The sequence below is a fragment of the Vespula pensylvanica genome, chromosome 22 (assembly GCF_014466175.1).
Source record: "Vespula pensylvanica isolate Volc-1 chromosome 22, ASM1446617v1, whole genome shotgun sequence".
Lineage (NCBI taxonomy): Eukaryota > Metazoa > Arthropoda > Insecta > Hymenoptera > Vespidae > Vespula > Vespula pensylvanica.
The window spans coordinates 2,800,723-2,825,096 of NC_057706.1; the positions used below are offsets into that span (position 1 = coordinate 2,800,723).

The 24,374-nt window shown below is 41.0% G+C and overlaps 1 protein-coding gene across 5 annotated transcripts in view; it reads right to left on the bottom strand.

The window, feature by feature from the left end:
• Positions 1 to 24,374, bottom strand: part of LOC122636595 (protein tiptop) — a 139,780-nt gene that overhangs the window by 67,959 nt on the left and 47,447 nt on the right. For 2 of the 5 annotated variants that reach the window (XM_043827969.1, XM_043827971.1), the window contains exon 1: positions 10,882 to 11,595. The exons of the other annotated variants lie outside the window; for them this stretch is intronic. The gene's annotated coding sequence lies outside the window, so the exon portion shown is untranslated. Of the gene's footprint in view, positions 1 to 10,881; positions 11,596 to 24,374 lie in introns of those variants that run through there. 5 annotated transcript variants of the gene reach the window in all.

Sequence of the window (24,374 nt, forward strand, 5' to 3'; positions counted from 1 at the left end):
TTGTAAGAAAAAAATTAAAGAAAAGAAAAAAAAAAGAAAAAAAAAAGGAAAAAAAGGAGGAAAAAAAAGAAAGACAAAGAAACAAAAAAAATGAGAAAGAGAGAGAGAGAGAGAGAGAGAGAAAGGTTGCGTTGTTATCCACTACCTGTCTACGTGTGAATGTACGTGCCAGAACGAGGAAGAAGGAATTAACTATTATTCCATCTTTCTCTCGCTCACTCTTCTCGTTTTCCCTATCTCTATCTCTTTTCCTTCACATCTCGTAGATCCTTCTGGATTCTCTTTGAAACGAGCGAAGCTGAACGGATGGATTGATCGACGTTTATTATCATTCCCATGGATGAGTATCCCCCGCAGACTCGGTGGACCGTGTCATGTTGAATCTCGAGTCTCCTCTCTTCGTATCGTATTATCAGATCTTCTTTATCAAAATCTTCGGAAGGAAAGACGAGTAGAAACGATTTTAAATGAGGACGATCGAATTAGTTAGATCTTCCGTCGTTATTGCGCGAGAACGAAGTAGGGACGATTGGAAATGAGGAAGAAAAAGAAGAAGATAGGAAAAAAAGAAGAAGATAGGAAAAAAAGAAGATTAAAAAAAGAAAAGATAAAAAGAAAGATTAAAAAAAAAAAAAGAAGATAAAAGGAAGGAAAAACAGAGTTCGGTACGCGTAGTCGGACAATGCGTAGCAAGCGAATACGCAACGTCGATGACGTAATGGTCACGATTATTAACTGTTATCGTGGTGCATCGTACGCGCATAGGCGTATGACGAGGATCGTACATAAGTACATATGTATATACGTATATACGTACATACATATATACATAAATACATTCATACATATATACATATATGTGTACCGAATCTATACATATATCAAGTAGAGAAAGATAAAGGAGAAAGACGAAGGAGGGTGGGAGTTCGTCCTTCGTTGCAACGCTTAGGGCTTCGCACTTCCGGTCATGTGGAATCCGGAAACGGACTGTCGTCCACGGTGATTCATCGCTCGATCGTGCTTAGGAAAAATATAGAGAGAGTTTCACGTGAAAGATACTACGAGTTTTGTTTATCGAGGAGATTGGATCCGTTGACGGATAAGCTATTGTTTCATTCATTACAGTACCCACATCTAATTTTATTGTTTTAAGAAGGATCGATAAACCTGTCGATAGACTCTGTTATTTTTTTTCTTATTCTTTTCTTCCTCTCTTTCTCTCTCTCTCTTTTTTTTCCTTTTTTTAAACGACTTTTGAGACAGTATCGATCATTCTCAAGTATGCAAGGATGGGAGGTGTATAATTGCATGAGAAACAAATCTTCCTTTTCTCTCTCTCTCTTTCTCTCGTTCTCTATTTATCTCTGCGTAAAATAACCGAGAAACGAGAGGGTTTAATTTGATTGAACGGAACACGCGATCGCTATAATAGCAGAAGGATTGGAAGGAAGAGGAGAGAGAGAGAGAGAGAGAGAGAGAGAGAGAGAGAGAGAGAGAGAGAGAGAACATGAGGACTAGACTATAAAGAGAGAAAGAGAGAGAGAGAGAGAGATAAAGAGAAAGGAAATAAGAAAAAGTGACTACGTCTTGAGCGAGAATGTATCAATGTCGATAACACGTGTTTGTCGTTCTTCTTGATAACGATGATACGGTTTTAATGCAAGTGGTACAGCGTGTCTACGTAAATGCCGTTTGATTTGGAACGTCGACTCGAATTAAAGAAAAGTACAAGCTATATAGGCGTTTGCGCGGATCAAGAGTGATTTATAGAGAGAGAGAGAAAGAGTCAGTGCAGTCGACCGACAACGCGTTCGCAATTCTTACAACGGAATGCCGTGTCGCGTGAATTTCTGGACTATATATATGTCTTACGAGAGTGCCGTGATGCATCAGTGATCTACCGGGTGACTCATCCAGAAACGTTTTTTTTTTTATTTCTTTCGCCGTTTTTTCTCTCTCACTTGCTCTCGCTCTCGCTTTCTCTCTGACACTCCGCACTCGTGTTTTTCTCTTTTTTCGCTTCTCGACCGAACGAGGTTTATCGTTTATCGTAAGACGACGCGTAAAGTACCTCGTTCCTTTGTTTGCCTTTCCTCAAATTACCCTTTGTATATATGATGACTTTAAGAGTGAATTAAAAGTTAACCGTCTACAAAGGCCACGTATTGCTCGTTTTTGCTAAGTCGTTACTCGTTTGTGCATATATCATACACACACACACACACAGACACATTTATATATATATATATATACATACACATTATGTATATAAATACATATATAAGTATCTATTATATCGTGAAATTTTATATCATCTTATTTCGCGAATTATTTCGATTTATTATATCGTATTATATCGCGAAAACGAGCGAAACTACTTACTAACGAAAAGTTTCTTCATTTCAATCTTAATTCGCCGATTAAAATTTTACTCGAGATTTTTATATCATTAGTCTTTGCCTAGTAATCGATCAAGGAAAAGATGTAGAAGTTAGATGACGTCTCGTTAACGCTGATGCAAGCGGATTAGCGTATGCGCAATCTTTTCGACTCAGTGACTTCCGATATCAATCGCATTTCTAAGCATCGTGTCGTATTAATATACGATGAGCGTTACCTACGTACGGCGCATGCCATACGAACTACCGACGGAAAATCAATGAACTTCTTAATGTCACCGAAGCGTTTCCTCGTACCGGAAAACTCAATTTCGCGAGAAAACCGACTGCACGGTTCGACGCCGCTACGACCTATATTTCCAAGTGCGTCAGTCGCGTCTCCGTTTTCCTTTCTTCGAATGACTTTTTATCTGTCGATCAAAATTACTCGATCGAGATATATAAAAGCGCCATTCTTACCAAGTACCTAAGTACTTATCTATCTGCTTATTTACTTATATATTTCTTTACTATACCTATCTTACATCTGATACTAAAAATACGTTTTAATAAATCTTTTGTCCTTAACTTTTATCAAAAAATATATCTGATTCGTAGATATATATCAAGATATATATATATATATATGATGAATTTGTCGATAAATTTGACGTTTATTTGATAAAAAATTAATTTATAAAATATTTCGTCAATTCATGTATATTACGTACGACACGTACGCTCGTATGGAAGATTGAAAGTTGGTGATTCGAAGGTGACGGGATAAGGGAAGAGAAGAGGAACTGGAAATTGACCGACGTCTCGTGCGACACATAACTTAATGTTAATTAATTAATAAGATCAGTCCGTTAACTTGGCGATTCGCGTTCTAGTCATCCTCTCTCTCTCTCTCTCTCTCTCTCTCTCTCTCTGTTTCTTTTTCTCTGTCCCTCTCTCTCCTTATCTTTTTCTCTTGAAACGGTGCAAGTAATTCGCTATTAGCCATGTTACCGTGTTTAAACATGTATCCGCCATCCTTCCTCATTAAATGTTATCGATAAGTTTTCATCTGGAGCATCTAGCAGAATCTGTAATCGGAGATAGAGGTAACGAAGTGTTCTCTGTAATTATCGCATTAGCGTGTTCGTCGTCGTGCACAGTCACTTCCGTTCTCTTTTCGATATTAATTGCGACCAAAATTTGTACGATTAAAAAGAAAGGAAAAAGAGAACAACAAACAACCAATGTTTCTTCATTAATCCAAATTAATGATCTGTCGATTATTATTGAAAAGAATAAAAAAAAAAGAAAAAAAAAGAAAAAAGAAAATATTTACGCTACGACGATCCGATCGATTATAATGATCAATATAACAGCACGCAATTTATGTTTAAACGTCATACCTCGAATATTCTCATACTATTATTATTTATATCTTAAACTAACAAGAGGAGAGAATATGTACTGTATGGATTTTCTCGAAGTAACGCGCGAATTTACGATGTTAGGCTTTCTCTCTCTCTCTCTCTCTCTCTCTTGATCGATGTGGCGTCCAAAGAGCCGCGTCGAAAGGTCGTATCGAAACGAGCCCCTTTTCGTACCACGAAGCATCGATTTCTCGCGAATAAGAAACTCGCGAATCGTTAGTTACCCCAAGGACGTATACCGCAAGAATGGGTACTCGCTTCTTAAGCACGCAGCTTTCAAGCAAGACCATGGGGTTCCTCGTATCCCCTCTTCCTTCTCCTCTTCCCCCTCCTTCTCTTCCTTCTTCTCCACTTCCACATCAAAATAGTTTATTTTACGTTGATTGCCTTGACAGAAATAGAAACAACATTGGAATGTTCGACGTATTATATATCCATGAATTATAAAATCTTCACGAATGTGTTTTATACGACGTACATTGAAAATACGATCGTATATGTTAGATCCTACCGCGAAAGAATTCGTAAACAGTTTGAAAAACGAAACGATGATACTTTTCTTTCTCATTTTTCTTTTTTTTTTCTTTTTTCTTTTTCATTTCTTTTTTTCGAAAGTTTGGCCGTTTTGAGGATGGTAAAAAGGATACGATGGTGATGATAACAAGTGTGCGTTATTTTTATCTTTCTGAGAAACTCCCTAGAAATAATGAGTCTCTCTCTCTCTCTCTCTCTCTCTCTCTCTCTCTCTCTCTCTCTCTCTCTTTCTATCGATGATATCTATTCTTCTCGGCGGAATAAAAAAAATTTTTTTTTCGGCAGTCTCGCCTCGTTCAGCGTCGACGAACGAACGAACGTCGAGTTGGTGTCGTGACGGTGTTGGTATTGATGATAAACGACGAAATGCAGAGGTTTTCGTTTGTTCGTTGACGAGAACGATGGTTTACAACGAACGTATCGTCGTGGTCAAGCTCGTTATCGATAATTAAAAATTGTCAAACGCACTTTGGTCGGCTCGGCACATCATAAACCGTGCAGAATCCGCTGGGAAGTAGCCCTGAGGGTCATTGTGGGAGAGAGGGGTATGGGGAATGAGAGAGAGAGAGAGAAAGGGAAAGAGAGAGAGACAGAGAGAGAGAGACACAAGGTAGATATACAGCGACGTCGCGATCATTAGCCAGTGTATTATTACTCGCTGTATATTAATTGATTTCGAAAATACAATTTTCTGTTCGAGCGATCAAAACCGTATACCCTCCTCCTCTTCCTCCTCCTCCTCTTCCTCCTCCTCCTCTTCTCCTCTCCTCGATAGGAATATTCTATCGATCCTCCTCCACCACCTCCACCACTCCCACCTCCTCCTCCTCCTCCTCCTCCTCCTCCTCTTTCTCCTCCTCCTTCTCCGAGTATTCTCCTCTCTTGCATGGCTCAAACGTGTATCTCGTTCATTCCGCATCTCTATATCATCAGCAGGTTTGTAGCGTTTGCTTTTTAGTTTAAAGCCCCGTTCAAATCATTTCGATAAAAAAACACGGTCAATGAAATAAAAGATATGTAAAGAGAGAAAGAGAAAGAAAGAAAAAGGAATCGATGAGTCTTGATGAATTTCTTTCTGAATCTCCAAAAGTGTAACTTTACTTGTACGCAAGATTGGTTAGTTAATTATGTCCTACTTTGTGGTAGGAAGTATGAGTCAAAAAAAGAAAAGAGAATACAAATAAAAAAGACGATTATAAATGGATGATTATAAAGAGAATACAAATAAAAAAGACGATTATAAATGGATGATTATAAAGAGAATACAAATAAAAAAGACGATTATAAAGGGACGAAATCGATCGATCGAAGGATCGATAACAAGGAAAAGATAATGAGGAGGATGAAAAGGAAATAGGAGGTGCTGCACGTTAATTAATTAAATTAGAATTAAATCGAATCGATTCGATTTGGTCGATCGCATTGACTCGAATCGGTTCTTTCCGATTGGCGGGAAACAAAAGGAGAGGAACTAGTCGCGTAAAACCAAAAGCATCCATTCCAGAGGATAGAGGCAGATATATCTATGTTACGTATACGCATTAATGATCGAAAATCCAAAGAGGTACGATAACCTTTCGCGGTTGTTCGTCGTCCACGGCACGCAATTGAGCTTGGACGCGAGCGGGCTCAATCGATGCGTGAAAATGGAAGTCGAGCGAAATGGAATCGCTCGCACAGAAAAAGCAAGAGCGTAGCTAGCACACTGCCGTTGCCGTTGCTGTTGCCGCTGGTCACGCCAAATTAACGCTATCACGCCGAGGCTAATATCTCTTTTCCTTTTTTTGCCCCCTACTACCCCAACTACCGCTACTATCACCACCACCACCACCACTACTACCACCATCGCCACCCACATCCCCCATACCCCCTACACACACACCCCTAGCTTTTCACCGAAACTAGCGTTTAGAGGTATAGATTTACTACGTCCCGCGTTCTCATAGTCTCATGAATACCTACATCACACGTACATATATACGTGTATACATATCTCCAATGAAACGTCTGTATGGAGAGGGAGGGAAAACAAGGACAAAGCGAAAACGACCTCGGCGAATAAACTCGTAATGTTTGTGATACGAGACACGTTAAAAAGCGTGCCGACCACTTTGGTCTGTTTACGAAAATAAAAGTATTCTTGCTGATTTTTTTGACGATTATTCTTTTTTTATTCTTTTTTTTTTTTTTTTTTTTTTTGAATCCAGATTCTTACTTAACGATTTCCTTCCTCTTTATTACGAATAAAATGCTTGTTAAAAAAAAAAGAAGAAAAATAGAATAACTACACGAAATATTTTCTTCGTCCTTATCACTTTCCAAACCGTAACTGTGCGTCTGTGCGTACACACGTGAACGATCGAAGTCGCCTATTAGAGTAACGAAATAATTTTCGACATTGTTTGTATTACAACGAGATGTATGCCTTCGTTAACATTATTAACAAGCCGAACTGAGAAGACTATATACCAACGTAAAGGTATACTTGAGTATACACATACATACTTATACATTGTCACGGCACGCGCTCACGATCGTAGAGTCATTCATTGAAACATACTCGTGTTTGTATACACATACATTGACGAATACACGGAGTAGAGACATTCAGCAGGAAAAAGAGGAATAGAATGAGAGAGACAGACAGAGAGAGATAGAGAGAGAGAGAGAGAAAGAGAATCATTGCGCGCCGTTTTACAGCCAACGGGCTCGTTCGTTTACCTCGGTAATAATCTCGTCTTTCTTCTCCGGACTCTTCGTGCCTTTCGACAGATAGACATCCATCGTTTACGAGATCTTTACGATCACGCAAAGATTTAAATGTACACGTAGCAGCATGTTCGCGTTCCGCCTTGTCTCTCTCTCTCTCTCTCTCTCTCCCTCTCTCTCTCTCTCTCTCTTTCTCTCTCTTTCTCATAGCACCGACCCATCTATCCGTGTTATACGTCGTCCAAAGTTCAAACGAGGAATAAGGGGATTATTTTATGACTCAAACGAATCTCCACTTTGCCAACGATCTATTATACCCTGTGCGTACGGTTTACGAGACTTTTTCTCTTCATTTTTTTTTCATCGGTATTGTAAGAACAAACGATATCGTAGATTCTAACGTCTAATTCTGAATTTCCGCACGATCGCGTATATATATATATATATATATGTATATATATATATATAGAGAGAGAGAGAGAGAGAGAGAGATAGAGAGAGAAAGGGAAAAGAAGAAAAAAGAAAGAAATAGAAAAAAAGAAAAATAAAAAGAAGATACTCGTAGGAGGGTGCAGACCAAACAATAATTCATACTATCCACCTTTAGATAACACCAACGAAAATTGAAAAACGTCGCCAATATATTTCCCCGTTTCGTACAATATCCAATTAACGATACATAACATTTTCTTAATCTATGTATTATTATGAGGCAATCGGGACGCGTTGTTACTTCTATCTTCGTTTGTCTATCCAACGCGAGCAAGCAAAACTTAATATTTTTCCATAATTCATACTCCGATAGCTCGATATTCAACATTTCATGTCTGTCAACGGCAAAGTCGGAGCAAAGGTACGGGTTTCGCCGTGCGCTGCTTCGAGTTTACTCGCTACGAGAAAACATGGGATGGAAGACAGGGTGGACGAGAGAGACAGAGAGTGACAGAGAGAGAGAGAGAGAGAGAGAGAGAAGTAAGAGAGGGGAAAGGGGGGGGGGGAGAGAAAGAGAGAGAGAGAGAGAGCCCCGAGGCCCGAGTATCGATCTCATACATAATTAAATACCAGCTCGGCAAAGCATCACAAAGAGAGCTTACTTCAGCTTTGATCTGCTGACAGACGGGGCCCGTCATCGCGGACTTCAATAGGCGGCACTGAATCGCGGGGGTGTGCTATTGACACGGGTAGGTACGTGTATTGGCGAGCTCTCGCGTGCACTTGCACGCGTGCGCTTGTTTACGGACGAATGTTCGCACGTTACAACGTGCACACGACCGCATTAAGGCTTCCGATCTTGCGCGCGAGCACCTACATATATACAGATCTTTCTTCCTTCCTTTCTCTCTCTCTCTCTGTTTCTTTCTCTTTCTCTCTCTTTCTAACCTCCTACCCCTTTTCTACCTGTATAGGAAGACTCTTTTGCATTTCGAATTAGCCATCCGCGAGTCCCATGTAGGAAAGTACTAACGAACACGCTCGAGGGGTACTTCGATTCTAGAAAGGAGAAAAATACTGATCAGCGTTTTCGCGTTTCCATGCCGGCCTATCTTTTATTTTTCCCTTTACTTTTCTCCGTTTCTTTTTTCCTGTTTTTCTTTGCTCTCTTCTTTTTCTTTTCTTTTTTCTTTTTCCTTTTTTTTCGAGAAATCCTTTGTTCCTCCGAAAAAAAGGGAAACGAATTTCTTTCGCATTTATCTCATCTTTTTCTCGTTTTACGTTTCTCCGTTTTTCTTTTCTTTTTTTCTTTTCTTTTTAATTTATTCTTCTCGTTGATTGACTCGTTGATTCCTTCCAATCCGAACTGGATTCGATTTGTTCTCGATATTTTTTCAGTTAGCTACTTATATGTACAATACGTGTGCTGGAAAAACAGCTTTTATCGCGCGTTCAATCGAATCTCATTATTTGTAAACTCGATTGCTACAAATCTGACAGTATATAGCGGACTATGTATGTCAATGTACATAATATGTTTGGAAACCGGTTGATTTATTATCGTAATGGTCTAATTAAAGATTTTTTGTTTTTAACCTCGTTGAAACCTTTTCAAGTTACATAAAATAAGCCGTTAGAACAAGTGTTAATTGAATTTAATAGAATATTGTAAAGAAAAAAAAAAAAAAAAAAAAGAGAAAAAAAGAAAAAAAGGAAATGAGAAAAGATAAAGAAAAGAAATTTTATTTCGATTTTCTTTCGCTATATTAAATACATTAGTCAATAGTAAGATAGTAATTAGATTAATTAATAATAAGATAGTAATTAAAATCAACAACAGTCTTATACCCGTCATTGTTTTTATAAACGTGAATGTTTGCTTTAGTACGAGTAAGTTAATAAGCAGATATCTATTTACTGACAATCAAACAGAGAAAGAGCGAGCGAGCAAGAGAGAGAGGGGGGGGAAGAGGGGGAGATCTTCCGAGTACCTTGATCTTCCTGCTTATCCTTCATCCCGTTTCGTGCAGCCCTCCGGAGGGCTCTGCCGTATAGACGTTTAGGCGACTTCAAAGACGAGAGATATCGTCCGTCTGTTACTTCAAAAATCTTCTCCGAACGAGCTTTAGCGAAAGCGTTAACAAATCTATTCGAAAGTTTCTTCGAAATAAGCCCGAACGTCTTTTCTTTTACGTTAATTATACAAACGAAATATCGTTACAAAAGGGGGTTGAGGGAAAAAAGAAAAAGGGGAAGAAAAAGAAAACGAGCACGAGATTTTCTTTCATTCGTGTACCAACAAATCTTTACTTTTCTTTTTCTTCTTTCTTTTATTTCTTGTTCTCTTTTCTTTCAGTTGTTGATCTCGTCGAAGGAAAATCATATTCGTCGAAAAAGTTAAACAGCCGAATAAATGTTTAAGCCTCACCAAAGTCGCTCTTGAAAATCTGCGCTCGATCCGGTAAGCCCGCCGTTATCTATCGCGAGCAAACACGAGACGAGTCGACGAGTCATATAAATGAGCATGCAAACATAAATTTATGACGACGACAAATTTCCTCGCTCGACCAACCGTTTCCATGCACGAATCGATTGGTCTTTCCGATTAGACAACGGTTCGTCGAAATTCGTGACAATCGAAGAGTTATGAGTCACGATATATCTTATTACGATTCAACTGCACAGATTATTCGTAAATATTGGAGAGAGGGGGAGGTAGGAAAAAAAAATAAATTACGAAAGGAACAAAAACGTTTTCACAATTGACGCACACATACGCGTGGTAATGATATTTCGACGACGTCAGAAAAACACTGTGAGTAACCGACTTAACTGCTATTTATCAAAATGTTTGTCATTCGTCAATAAACAAATTCGTTTATTGACGTTCCAGTTTCACCAAATTGGCAAAATTAATTTGAAGCGACCTTGGAATCGAATTACACAGACGTTACTTCTCTAACATCGATAAATTAGAACATTTCGCGAATTTAACCGTACGATTTATATGTATAGGAGGTATACGATTCATCAGAACTATACAGAAATTCACATTTCGCGAGTGCAACGATCAAGAACAGAAATCCAAGATTCGGCCACCTGCTACGCACACCGCACTTTGTTTATGCAAGTCACGCGCTCCCGCTCACTCACCCTTTTCCCACGATAGATCCATCTGTAGATAAACAAGAAAAGAACGAAAGAAGTAACTTCGAAAGGGGTAATACGTTTTAAAATCTCGAAGAAACGAAGGAGGAAAAAAGGAGGAAGAAGAAGAAGAAGAAGAAGAAGAAGAAACGAACGAATAAAACAGAAACTGCATCCGAATCGAATTCGCATTGGACGATCGTATTAAAAATGATCGTAGATAAGATTCGAAACGACACAGGCAACGGACTCACCCGCGAAGTAGTGGTTCCACCGAGCAGGTTGCGTCAGTCTTGCAGGCACCTTGTCGACGATACTGTGTCAAGAAGTAGGATGCTCGGCTTGCGAGCAGCGAAAACTCGACGTCGACGTCGATGCCACGAGCATATGAAGTACACGCGTGACACCATGTCAGCACGTCATCCTCTCACGTCTAATCCTCTCGACACCAACCAGACCAACGATCAATGACACCACACCACTAGTCAAGAAATAAAAGAGAGAAAGAAGAAAACTCTTCTGGTCTCTCCTCCTTTCGAAATTCTTTAATCTTTAAATCACTTGTTCGAGAACGAAGGGGTTCTCTCTCTTCTGCGTTCGTTAAAGGCAGACAGCCATCGGACAAATATATAATAAATATACACAGCACCCTCGATTTAACAAAGTATTTCTATATATTTGAAGAACTACGTTTTACGAAATTTCACCCCCGGCAACGTATAATAAACGGTATCGGATAAAAATTTCAAAATAATATATAACACGATGGGAGTGCGAATCGACCGGATTGGCACAGTTCCGTAATATATTTTAGAGGGAATTCGTAGACAGCGGTGGAACGGAGCAAAAATAAAGACCCTCCCACGACGGCAGCACGTGGCGCACTGACGGCTCCGAGTTCGTCCTCCCCGCCTCTGCCCCCTCCAGCGGGCGCGCGCGGCGCCGTCGAGCCGCCGAACGCCGCGTCGCTTGTCGTTCGCCGCACCGTCGAGCCGCCGTCGCCGTCGCCGTCACCGCCACCGCCACCGCCACCGCCACCGCCGCGGCCCTGACCTATCCCCACCACCGTGCCATTCCACCCACGCCCCCATCCCACTCTCCTCGATACTTACACGCTCCCTCCTCTCTCTCTCTCTCTCTCTCTATCTATCTATCTCTATCTCCCTCTCCCGCCCTCCTTCCCTCCCTCTCTTCCTCCCTCCCTCTCTCTTTCTCTTTCTCTCTCTTTCTCTCCATCGCGAAATCTTCGTACGTTTCTTTTCATCTTTCTCTTCCTTCTTCTCCTCCTCTTCATCTTCTTCTTCTTCTTCTTCTTCTTCTTCTTCTTCATCTTCTCCTTTGCTTTACTTCTTTCTCTTTCCTTCCGATTCTTTCGTTCTCTCTCTCTCTCTTTCTCTTTTTCTTTCTTTTTTTCTCCCTTCATCGAACTCACTTCCCCTCCGCCGAAGAGATCTTCTTCCCTTTCCACGATTTCTCTTCCCCCCCTTCTTTCCTCTTCTCTTCTCTTTTCTTCTCTTTTCTATCTCTTCTCTACCTCGGTGTGTTGCTCTGCCGGTCCAACGTCTCTCATACCAAGCGAGCTCAACTTCGACGTCGCTCGTCTTCTTCTCCGCGTCTCCGTCACGGCTCGCCCGTCCATCCGTCTTCTACTTCTACTCCCTTCATCCTACTCATCCTTTTCGTTCTTTAGTCGAAAGAAGGTGTGCTCGCTCTTTCTCTTTCTCTATCTTTTATATATATACATATATGTATGTATATGTATACATCTCTATCCCTATCTCGCTTGCGAACGAACGAGCGCGCGCACACCAATCTCAACTTATGCATCTATTTCTTTCCCCTCCCTCCGCGCTATGCTTTGCTGGCTCCTCGTGCCAGGTGCAGCTTCCGCGCTCCGGCACTTCGCTTGACCAAGAAGAGAAGCGTGAATAAGGCCAAAATGTATATATACCAATGGTATGTATGTATATCTATAAAGATGATCGGAATCTTCGGATTCCGTTATTAAGAGAGTATAAACCGTGAGTAGTTCTAGCAAGAAGTTATATCGAACCCTGAGACCATACTACGCTTTAAACACATTAAGTATTTTTTATACGTCAGATGATAATTAATGATCATAGGTACGATAACATGGTACATTAAATCGAACATCGGTGCTCAATCTTAAACCACGAACATACGATATATATGTATATATATATATATATATTTTTTTTTTTCCCCATCAAAATATTCATACAGGCGAAATATATAGATGTGGATATTGAAGACATCTTTGTCGTACGTAGGAAAAATTTTTTGTCGAAGAACTTTGATATTTTAAGTCGATGATTATTGGATATAACAAAAAAAAAAAGAAAAAAAGAAACTCCGTCAGAGTGCGGAATCAATTAAATCGTAAAAACGCAATAATGGCGGGTAACGTAATGAGGATAGATCAAGATCGATGCGATTTATTGGATTGTTTATCCGTGAAATCCGTCATCGTTAAGCCCACGTCATTAAAAACGAATGATATATGGAATAAGACGTAAAAGAAACGAGAAACGAATGTGGGACTTTTAACGGCTCCATGAGAGAGAGAGAGAGAGAGAGAGAGAGAGAGAGAGAGAGAGAGAGAGAGAGATAGAGAGAGGAAAAGAGAAGATGAATCTCGTCGACTTTCATCGATCGTCGGCAAATCGATTCTACTCGTCCTCATTAACGACATAAAAATGTAAATCAAGCTGTAATATTACTTACTCATTCGAAAAGATTATCCGAGAGAGGAAACGGAGAGAGAGAGAGAGAGAGAGAGGAAAAGTTACGATGAGGTGGTTATACTTACGTTGTCGGTGAGACGTTTTTGAGAGAAGGACTACGAAAAGAACTACGAGAAGGAAGAGGGGGAAAAAAAAAGACCAGGAAGAGGACGGTGGCGATAGGACAAGTTAAAAGAAAGTGTGGGAAGGGACGACGCCAACCCTACTCTCAGCTCTTGAAGCATTAGGAGTTTGGTAATAAATCTCGTTGAAAAAACACACGGAGAGAGAGAGAGAGAGAGAGAGAGAGAGAGAGAGAGAGAGAGAGAGAGAGAGGAGAAGAGAGATAGAGAGATAAAGAGAGAGAAACAGTAATCCAAGTCTGAGACACAGCGTTCTCTTAGCGTCTATCTCGTTTGCTTTGTACATCTGTGACGCTCTACGAAACGTGCAAGTAGGAGTGAGAGAAAGAGAGAGAGAGAGATAAATGATATAGAATGTGCAGAATTGGTCACTCTTTCTCTCTCTCTCTCTCTCTCTCTCTCTCTCTCTCTCTCTTTTTCTCTATCTATCTATCTTTCTCTCTCTTCCTCCCCACTCTCTCTAGAGTCTTAGACACCTTCCCCCAGCACGTTTTGCTACTCAACGTTTCGTTGGTTGGTCGTCCGACAGGAACGAGGTCGACATGATCTATGCACAGCATGCAGAGCCAAGTGTCTTGGTTTGCTTGATGCATCGGTTCTCATTGGATTTTGATCTCTTTTTCTTCCCTTAGTCGATCGGCTCTTCGCGTTACTACCGTTCGGTGAAAGCAACCCAGCGCGTTCTTCGTGAAAATGGAACACATCCACGTGCACCCACGTGCGATTCTTGGTAAAGGAACGAAAGGAAGAAAGAAAGAAATAAAAGAAAAGAAAAGAAGAGGGGAAAAAATAGAAAAGAAAATAAAAAAGAGAGAATAAAAGCCCGTAACACACGCACCTGCGATCCACGGAGTCTGTGATTTTCATCAAGTATTATCACGAAACAAAGTGGATTATTTTATAAATAGACTAAATATGCTTCTTTGACTAACCAATCGGGCAAAGTGACTTGTATAAAATAATAATAAAAAAAAAAAAAAGTAATAAAGAAAAAAGAAAAACAGAGAGAAAGAAAGAAAGGAAGGAAGAAAGAAAGAAAAACAAAGAGACACATAATGGATATAGATTCTAATAAACTTAATGCAGTGAAATCAAACATTGAAACATTTAAAAGTAACTTTGAGGAATCCGTTGGAGCGTATAAATTATCCGCCGATGACGTCATTCTGCCAATGGACAATGAATCAATTACGAAGACATACTTACAATATTCAAATGCGTTATTGCAAGCTCGTCGAGCGCCGGTTCTATGTGGAAATTATTAATAAGATAATTCTTTTTTTCTTTTCTTTTTCTTTTTCCTTGTTCTTTTTAACGGCGTTATTTATAAGCATAAATCATAATCAGACAGAAGAATAAGGAGGGAGTGATAGAGCCGGGCCCGAAATATGTCGTAAGAGGAAGAATGAAGCGGGCGGTGTCTGCCCACGCGCGTACTCTCTTACACAGTGTGGCAGCACCTGCGTGTTTACGTGTTGTAGCTCGATCGGACATTCCGTCGGCTCGCCGACTCTCCTCTCAATATTCATTGAAAAATCAAGAAGTGAAATTCATAAAGCGATTTATTATCGATCATTCGTCGCAGCACGACGTTTCTCTTTCAATACAATATCGATCGTCAATTCCATTCGATTTTCTAAAACAATATCGAGGGAAGAAGAAACGCTCTTATAGATCGGTTAGGCGAGTATCCTACTAACGTCACATTTCGCTTGACATTAATTTTTCTCCTAGAGTCTATAATATCTCGTAGAAATCGAAGAGAGAAGAGAAAGAAAAAAAAAATAAAATAAAATAAATAAATAAACGATAACCACGAAAGTTTAAAGGGATTTTCAGAGGATGCAAGGAAATATATAGGATTTTAAGGTTGCATCGACGAACGAATAAGAGTTAGAAGATGAGGAAGGAAAATCTTGGGGAAATGAAAATATAGGAACGGTTCGTGCGAAATAACGTCCCTTCGTTTCCAATTACGACAAACTCCTGCGACAAAAGGGGGCGCGGAATAAGAGTTGGCAAACGGTTGGATGCGAAGGATCGTCGTTCTATCGCGTAAGCGTTGTGTAGTCGTCGAGCTTTCGCCGAGTCGAGACTCGGCGCAATTTTGGGCGTAGAGTTTTACGAGACATTGAATCTGAAAGACGTTCTGAGAGGCGTTTATACGGGGTGAACGAGAGGGATGGAGAAGGTAGAAGAAAGAGGAGAGATGGGTAGGCTGATGGTGATGGTGATGGTGGTGGTGGTGGTGATGGTGGTGGTGGTAGTGGTGGTAGTGGTGGTGGTGGTGGTGGTGGTGGTGGTGGTGGTGGTGGTGATGGTGGTGGTGGTAGGTATAGGAAGAACCGACGCGAATAGTACGACGACGATGGTTACATTCTACGGATCAGAGAGCTCGATAGCGTGCCGAAGTCGAGGCGAACGGCAATAAATCCATTTTTCGTGAAGGGTCGGTCGAGGGGCGAGAGCGAGCCAGGGTCTGATTAGCAGCCTGACTCGGCCGTACAGGATGACAGCCGGTGAGTTATAATATTGCCCATCCATCTATTTATCTACTCCATCGGCTCTCCTCCTTTCCGTCTATCTCGCTCTCTTTTTCTTCTATCTCTCCACCCTTCGAAGTTTCTCTACCACCCGCCCCTCGCGCCCTCTCGAGGACTCTCTTCTCTTACGTGTGCATAGCTACGAATATCGGAAACGGCCTGCGGGATCCCGCGCGGGTATCGAACGAGCGGATAAATATAAATTAGCTCGGGCCACGACAAAGCGGGGTGCCGGCGGGGGACAAAGCGTTCCTCTTCTCTCTCTCTCTCTCTCTCTCTCTCTCTCTCTCTCTCTTTCTCTCTCTCGTTCGTCTTAACCGTTCTCTCTCAAAAGAAGAAAAAAGTATCCGGCTCTTTACCTAGGCTTCGATAAGAGACCGGATCTCTCTTTCTCTTTTTCTCTCTCTCGTTCTCTCTCTCTCTCTTTCATTCACTCTCACGCGCGCCCCTTGGAACACCTCCGAGCGATAAAAGTTTATGCTAATATATGTAGGTAGTTATAAGAGGAAAGTCACGAATCTATCGTATCGTTTCGACATAGTAAATTTTATTAAAAAGCGATCACATAGTAGAAAATAAGAATATGGGTAAAATGCTTCCTCCCTTAGAAAAAATCCACGAGTTGGAACAAGTCTTCTCGGCTAATCCGCTTCGAGTCACGGCCGAGAGACGTTCCGATGGAACGGGTTAAGCGAGCAAGGGAGGAGTTTATAAGCTCGCTCGAAGAAAACCGTACAAAAGGTTAAATCCCTCGGATCGTGACTGGCTCGTTGCTATAACCGCCGCGGGATAGAAATGACGACGTTACAAACGACTCTCGGCAAACGAAGATTACGATGTCATTATTAGCTAACGTCGTCGGTGAACGACGAACGACAATGATGCTTTCGACGATTACGTCGCGATCGCGATGGAAAGAAAGGCGATAAGTCAAAAGTGAATAGTTTCTCGTATACTGCCTAGATATATGTTCTCTCTCTCTCTCTCTCTCTCTCTCTCTCTCTCTCTTTCTCTCTTTCTCTCTCTTTCTTTATGAATAGATTCGTACCTATGAGAGAGCGATGAAGTCGTTCACGTTTTTCAAAGAAGTGAGCATAGCACGATCACCACTTTCCAGACGTCCGAAAGAAGAAGAAATTAAGCTCGTATGATATTGCATGGAGAGTGACCCTTCGCAAATCTTCCGAAAGTAAAAGAAGAAGAAGATGAAAAAGAAGAAGGAGAAGAAGAAGAAGAAGAAGAAGAAGAAGAAGAAGAAGAAGAAGAAGAAGAAGGCGAACGGCGGGACACCTCTCTATACATTTTCAACTGGAAAGACGCGGCGTCCCGAACTTTCGACGGGAACCAGTTCATATATCTGAAGTATGGTCGCCATAAATAAGCGACCTGTCCGTTTGCTCTGTTCGCCCAACCCCTTTTGCCGATTTCTCCCTCCAACTCTTCCTCCCTCTCTCTCTCTCTCTCTATATATATATATATATATATACATATATATATTTGTCTCTCTCTTTCTCTCTCTCTTTCTCTCTTTTTCGAGTGTTACAAACGCGAGAAGAAACAACGGATCTATTCCTTCGTATTGCTTTCCATCTTCTTCCTTTCTTCGATCTTCACCCTTCCTTGTCCACGTTCACTTAAATTCTTTCTCTTCGACCCTGAATTTTCCCAGAGTCATGAGGAACATTTTCTTATAGGACAGTTTTCTCTGAGACTATGAAGTAAGAAAAATCATAGAGAGCTACCACGGATTATACTCCTTTTTCGTTCGTTCGTCCACTCGCGTTTTCGTATACAAGAGAGAGACGGAGGGTTGCGAAGTAGGAGACTGAGAGAAGTGATCGTGCGTGTCAACGGCACTGCGGGATCTGGAAGAAGGCGCGACGGACAGCGCGGCGCACGTTCCACGAAATCAATTCTTACGTCCGACATATTTCAGGTTGCCCGATCGTGAGCAAGCATGGCAAGTGCAGACTTGCCACCGAGATCAATTCTCTTGATTGATCGACCCTCCCTTGCTTCTTCCGATCGTTTCTCCTTTTCTCTTCCTCTCTGCCTTCCTCTCTCTCTCTCTCTCTCTCTCTCTCTCTCTTTCTCTTCACGGTACTACATTGATCTTGCGCAATCACGATTGCACCATTGCGTAATTGATACGTTTGCATTCTACCACTGACTGCGTCGCGGTTTATAGTGTTTGATACACTGAAACAGTATCTTTCTTTCGTGAGTATAAGAGAGACAGAGAATTGCGCTTCCATCGATTCTAGACGTGCGATTATAGGACCCACCTAGTGTCAAGTGTCATTCTTTATTTCTGGCTTTCTTTCTTTCTTTGATTATTTCTTTGTTTTCTTTCTTAGATAAGAAAATAAGAAAGTTTGTAGGACTGTTCAAATTTTCTTCCAACTATATGTATGTATGTATATATATATATACATATATATATATATATATATATACCTAATATATCTTCGATTATGAAAATATATCGTGAGATAGCGATCTTCAAGGATACGTGTCTTCAAGGATTTCATCGAGAACGAAGAGAATCTGGTTGAGTCTCCTCGAACATGAAGAAAAGAAGAATGTACTACCTACTAGTATGACGGTCTTGTAGGTAACGGACTTTAACCTCTTCGTCCCCCAACGTTCTCTTTCTTTTCTCGAGTCTCTTTCATTCCTTCTATCAGATGTAGACGAGAGCAGAGGGAGGAAGGGAAAAAGAAGTATGAATAATAAGCTTACGTTCGTCCCACGTACGAGAGCTTCCTTGTAATCCGTAGTAAGCCAAACATCGATGCGCCGATATGTAAAGAAGGAGGAAGAGGACGAAGAATTTAAAGTGATAGGACAAGACCTTTCCTTTCTATCCTTCTATCTCACTATGGTTAATACTCATTTCAATTAAAAACCTTAACGCTTTTATCTAAAACGGTACTTAAATGGGACGTGACAGATAGAAAAAAAAAAAAGAAAAAAGAAAAAAGAAAGAAAAGGAAGAAAGAACGAGAACCGGACATAATAATACAGGTGATATGAATATTGCAAGTGATAAAGGATATTTCAAGGTATAAGTAGAAAAAGTAGTTATTAGAGTTTATCGAGAGGAAGAAAGGACAGCTCTTGTAATAAGTTAAACGTAAGGGGATACAAAAGGCATAGGCGTGTGTCTCTCTTTTGATCGGAGCCATTGTAATAATCGAAAAAAATGTTGGAGTTGTTGATGGGCCACCCGGTTGGACAAACCGCAGAGTGCGCGATCATAGTCGCAAAGCAAGACACGCCGAGGTGCATAGACGTAAAGACAAACCCGTATTTGCGGTGCGCTCGCGTTTCTGCAGCCGGTTACAGCTAGCTAGCGTACGAAAGGCAGGAGCGAGAACGAGAGAGAGAGAGAGAGAGAGAGAGAGAGAGAGAGAGAGAGAGAGAGAGAGAGAGAGAGAGAGAGAGAGAGAGAGATAAAGATAGAGAGCGGGAGTGATTTATGCTAAGTCGGTGATGCTGGCGAAGCAGGGGCCCCGTGTGTACGCTCCCAGGCGGCCATCTTGAGCTCCCCTCGTTTCTACCAAGCTGGACCGATTGACGGACGCGTTTCTTACTCTTTTAACGAACTCTTATTTCAGAAACTTTTCAGAAATCGCCATCATCCCACTTAGTTCCTTACCGAATCTGAATTTCTTTCTTTCAACGAATACTAGCCAATTGAAATTTTTCTCGTAAATCATTCACTCAACGAATCGAAGGAAAACGATACTGATTTATGAACACGTGTAGAGAGAGAGAGAGAGAGAGAGAGAGAGAGAGAAAGAGAGAGAGAGAGTGAGAGCGAGAGAACAGAACATTCACCAATCGTCTTAACCGTGAAAACCACGATCCGATTTCCGTCCGTCACCGTGGAACTCGGATTTACGAGCAAACGAGGGGCCCTTACGTAAGAGAGATAGAGACAGAAACAGAGGGTGAAAGAGAGAAGGATAAAGAGAGAGAGAGAGAGAGAGGGAGAAAAAGAAAGGAGATAGTGAAAGAGAGCGACGGGCCCGGGGGTCCGTGCGCAACAATGAAAGCACGCCATTTGTCACAGAGGCGCTTCCTCCGCTTCTAATAAACGTTGCTGCTCCTACCGTCGTGTAGTCGTGCACAACCGTGCAGCACGGATCGACCTTTGCTTTTGCTCCATGGATCGTGATCTCTCGAGCAACCTTTCTCTCTCTCTCTCTCTCTCTCTCTCTCTCTCTCTCTCTCTCTCTCTCTTTCTCTGTTGCTCTTCTCTCCCTATCTACTCATTTTCCTTTTCCTTCTACTTCGTCTTCTGCGTTATGTACTCCTTCTTCTTTTTCGTCTTCTTCGTCTTCTTCCTTCTCTTCCTCCTCCTCCTTTTATTCTATTCTTTATACAACGCTCTCTTTAGCTACTTGCACTCGAGAGAAAGGGAGAGAAAGAGAGAGAGAGAGAGAGAGAGAGAGAGAGAGAGAGAGAGAGAGTCCCGTCGCAGTGGGATACGACGTGCCTACGTCCATATTTTCACATGCCGGCACAATGCACCAGACGACCATCGGAGCAATTGTCATACAAATTGTCGCTTATTCAACGGCATACCATAAGCTCGGACGCGTCCTGTTCTATCTCTTTCTCTTTCTCTAACGAGCTATGACGCGAAGCCAATTTCGAAAGAATCTCTGAAAACGAGAGAACCCTCTTTCTCATTGATGCCCGTGAGGAGAGATAATTCGCGGACACTTGTATCGAATCATTCGATATGATATTCTTCGTTTTAAAAAAAAGAAAAAAGAAAGAAAGAAAGAAAAAAGATAATGGAAAGGAGAAGGGAAAAAAAAAGAGAAAAAAACAGATGTCTCCCTTCTGAGTCGGCGCATATTCGGCCGACTTAGTCTCGTTATCAACGATAATCTTGAAAAATGTAGAACGTGCTTCCCGGTCGGTGAACGTTCATTGTAAAAGTCCACTCGTTAATGGCGAGCAATACATTTCCCTTGCGGCTCAAAGTAAACTTATTGGACGTAGGTAGGTACCAGACTGAAGAGGATTTATACTCGACGTAGAAATTATGATACCTACGAAAGCTATATTCTAAGGATAAAATCGAAGACCCTGTCGTCGTCGTCGTCGTCGTCTTCGTCTTCGTTGTCGTCGTCGTCGTCGTCGTCGTCGTCGTCGTCGTCGTCGTCGTCGTCGTCGTCGTCTTACGAAAGATCCCGGATTCGTTATCATCTCTTCGCGAGAAGATGTAAAAAATATTTTATAAGGTAAATCGTGTATATATGTGGTATAATACATTATCTGACACGACGTGAAGTATTCAACGGACTTTGTTATTTTCAAATTGTCAGATAAGGGGATTATTGTGGTACAGCATCTAAGGCAAAGTTTTCCAAATGATGTTTCACGGAAAAATTGACGTTGCGTAAAAAATAATGAGAAATTAATATTGTTATACTATTTTCGCGTATTTCCATTATTCAAATTTGAAAATAAATGTTCGTTTTATTTTCTTAATTCTTATATTTATGAAGTCAATTTACTTATTATTAATATCTAGTTATCTGCTCTATAAAATAATGAAAATCCTTCCATTAAAATTTCAAGATTTTTGTGAAGTGTTCCGTTGTAAGAAAAGTTTGGAAAAGGTTGATCTAAGGTATCGTTTTTTTCTTTTTAATTAATAATAATCTCTTATTAAGACGTTTAGATCTTTTAAAAGTTCGTTTGATTTTCTTAATTTTTATTTTCACAAGCTCAATTGATTTATTATTAATATCCATCCATTTATCTTATAAAATACTTCAAGGCGTTTCGTCAAAATTTTTGGATTTTTGTGAAGTATTTCATCATAGAATAAGTTTCGAAAAGATTGATTTGAGGTATCGTTCCTGCTTTCTAATTAATAATAATTTCTTATTGAGACGTTCGAATCTCTTAAATGTCTTTTTTTTTTCTTATCTCTTACATTTACAAGCTCAATTGATTTGCTATTAATATTCATCTCTCTATCCCTGTAAAGTAACCCAAAGCGTTTCGTTAAAATTTTTGAATTTATGTAAAGTGTTCTATCGCAGAAGAAGTTTGGAAAAAGTTGATCTAAGATATCGTTTCTGCTTTTTAATCAATAATAATTTCTTAAGATGTTCTGATCTTTAAGAAAAATAAAAAATAAAAAAATAAAAAAGAGGAAACGGTCTTCGCTGTCGAATCATTCAAAGCGAAAGTATTTTTCTTTCGTTCGGAAGAAATATCAAAGGTACTCTTAGACGTTCTCAGTTGTGATTCGACGTTGAGAACAAGTTCGAAAGTTCGTGTCCTACGAGGAAGAAGTTTCGGCGTTTACCTGGCGAACCCACTCGGCTCGAGATTATCGATAAGCGTTGGGTTTTCGCTCTCCTTTTTCTCCTTCTCTTTCTCCTTCTTTATTCTTTCTCCTTGGAGTTTCAAGAGACGATGCTGCGTGATCGATAGAGAAAAGAGTTATATGCCACGAAGTCCCGTGGCACACACGACGACGAAGGTCGCAGTCTTAATGATTCGGAGAATCAACACGGAGGGATGTCTCCTCTCTGTTCATGGCGAGCATCCGCTGACACATCGAGCAATATGCAAAGCACTCATTCGTTCCTTGACTCCTCAAACACGTCTGGACTTCGAAAATATGAACCGAGATACGAATTAATGCTAATTCGATTGCTAGTATAAACTCTTAACGAGCAGTTTCCAACTATTCGATCGCCTTTATCGAATACCATAATATTCTGTCATTTAATAATTTCATTTTGTTCGTTGAATTTGTCACTACGTCAAATAGTCTGTCACCTGCGTACATAGATACCGTTCGGATGCGATAAAAGTCAAGCCTAACATCAGTCAGGAGGAAAGCAACAGAAAAGACAAAAAGACCAAAAAAAAAAAAAAAGAAAAAGAAAAAAGAAAAATAAAGAAATAAGATATCGCTTTCGTCTGGAGGATACTGACCAGACATTCGGCCTTGGAGAAGGGCAACACGAACGAGTCGTATCGTAAGCTCTCATTGCGAAGAGTTACCTCGAAATTTGCCGCGACATTGAACGTCAAGCTTAGTACACACATGGTCCGTTCCCTTCCACGTAGCTAAGCTTGATAACCGAGATGTCCCCAATCAACGAAATGCTCCGTGAATCTTCGTCCTACAGGAAAGACGAACGGTAGTAGCTGACTCGCGATAGCTCGGTGCCGTTTCGTAGACGGAGGTCATCCATGCTTCCCAGCAGCTAGTTTCTTTTTTTCTCCACCCCGAAACGTCACCGTTGATATTTATGGCGAGCCATAGAAGAGAGTGGAAGCAGGGCCCGAGCGTAATTCTGTCAGCGTCACGCTCGGCCTCGAAAGACCCTGGTAGGAGAAGTGAACAGAGAGGGGGAGGAAGAAACTCGCAGAGAGGGTAAGAAGTCCTGGATGAACAGAGAGAGAGAGAGAGAGAGAGAGAGAGAGAGAGAGAGAGAGAGAGAGAAAGAGAGAGAGAGAAGGGACGAAGAGGAGAAGGAGAGGAGAAAAAAGTCACTGGAACGTTTCCAGCAATGCCCCGGTGTGCAAGCGAATAAGAGGGCGCCTCGTGGTAAGACGCCGTAATGGCGACCCCTGACATCACCAGTCAAGGTTATTGTCCATTGAGGTAACGCGGTAGCGTTAACCTCGCAAATTTACGCACGGCCCTCTTGTCCCGACTTGCCTTTTATTATCTTCACCGCGGTGGAACTCGACGACATTAGTTATGGTAGCCGATCGTCAATCTTACCTCGTTTTACGTGTTAACATCTTTCAATACTTTAATACGTCTATAAGAACGCATTAGTGTCTTCGTACGTATTACTTTGGGTAAGTTAGGTGGCGTTTAAAACAAACACGATAATCTATCCGTTTAAAGCGTGCACAATTATCTATCTCTCTGTGTAATATATCGTACTGTTTTTCTTTCCTGTTTTTTATTTCTCTCTCTCTCTCTCTCTCTCTTTCTCTCTCTCTCTCTTTTTCTTTTCCTTTTCCGAAATACCTAAAGACATGTCGTACTAGTGAAAATTGCAAACTAGTACTAGGCTTAGAAAGGCGAGCCAGCGAAACGAACGCGATCAAAGTTTAACAAAGTTACCGACGACAGGAACCAGTCAGAAGCTACCCACCCACGTTAGCAATCCGCACCACTACCGGTTCTACAGCTGCACTCGCATCGGGTCAAGCATCTTGTACAGTTACTTTCCGCTACACATCTTTTTCCCGTCTTCGAGTTCACTTCGGCGTGGCATTTCTAATTCCGATACATATTTAAATAAGGATCGTA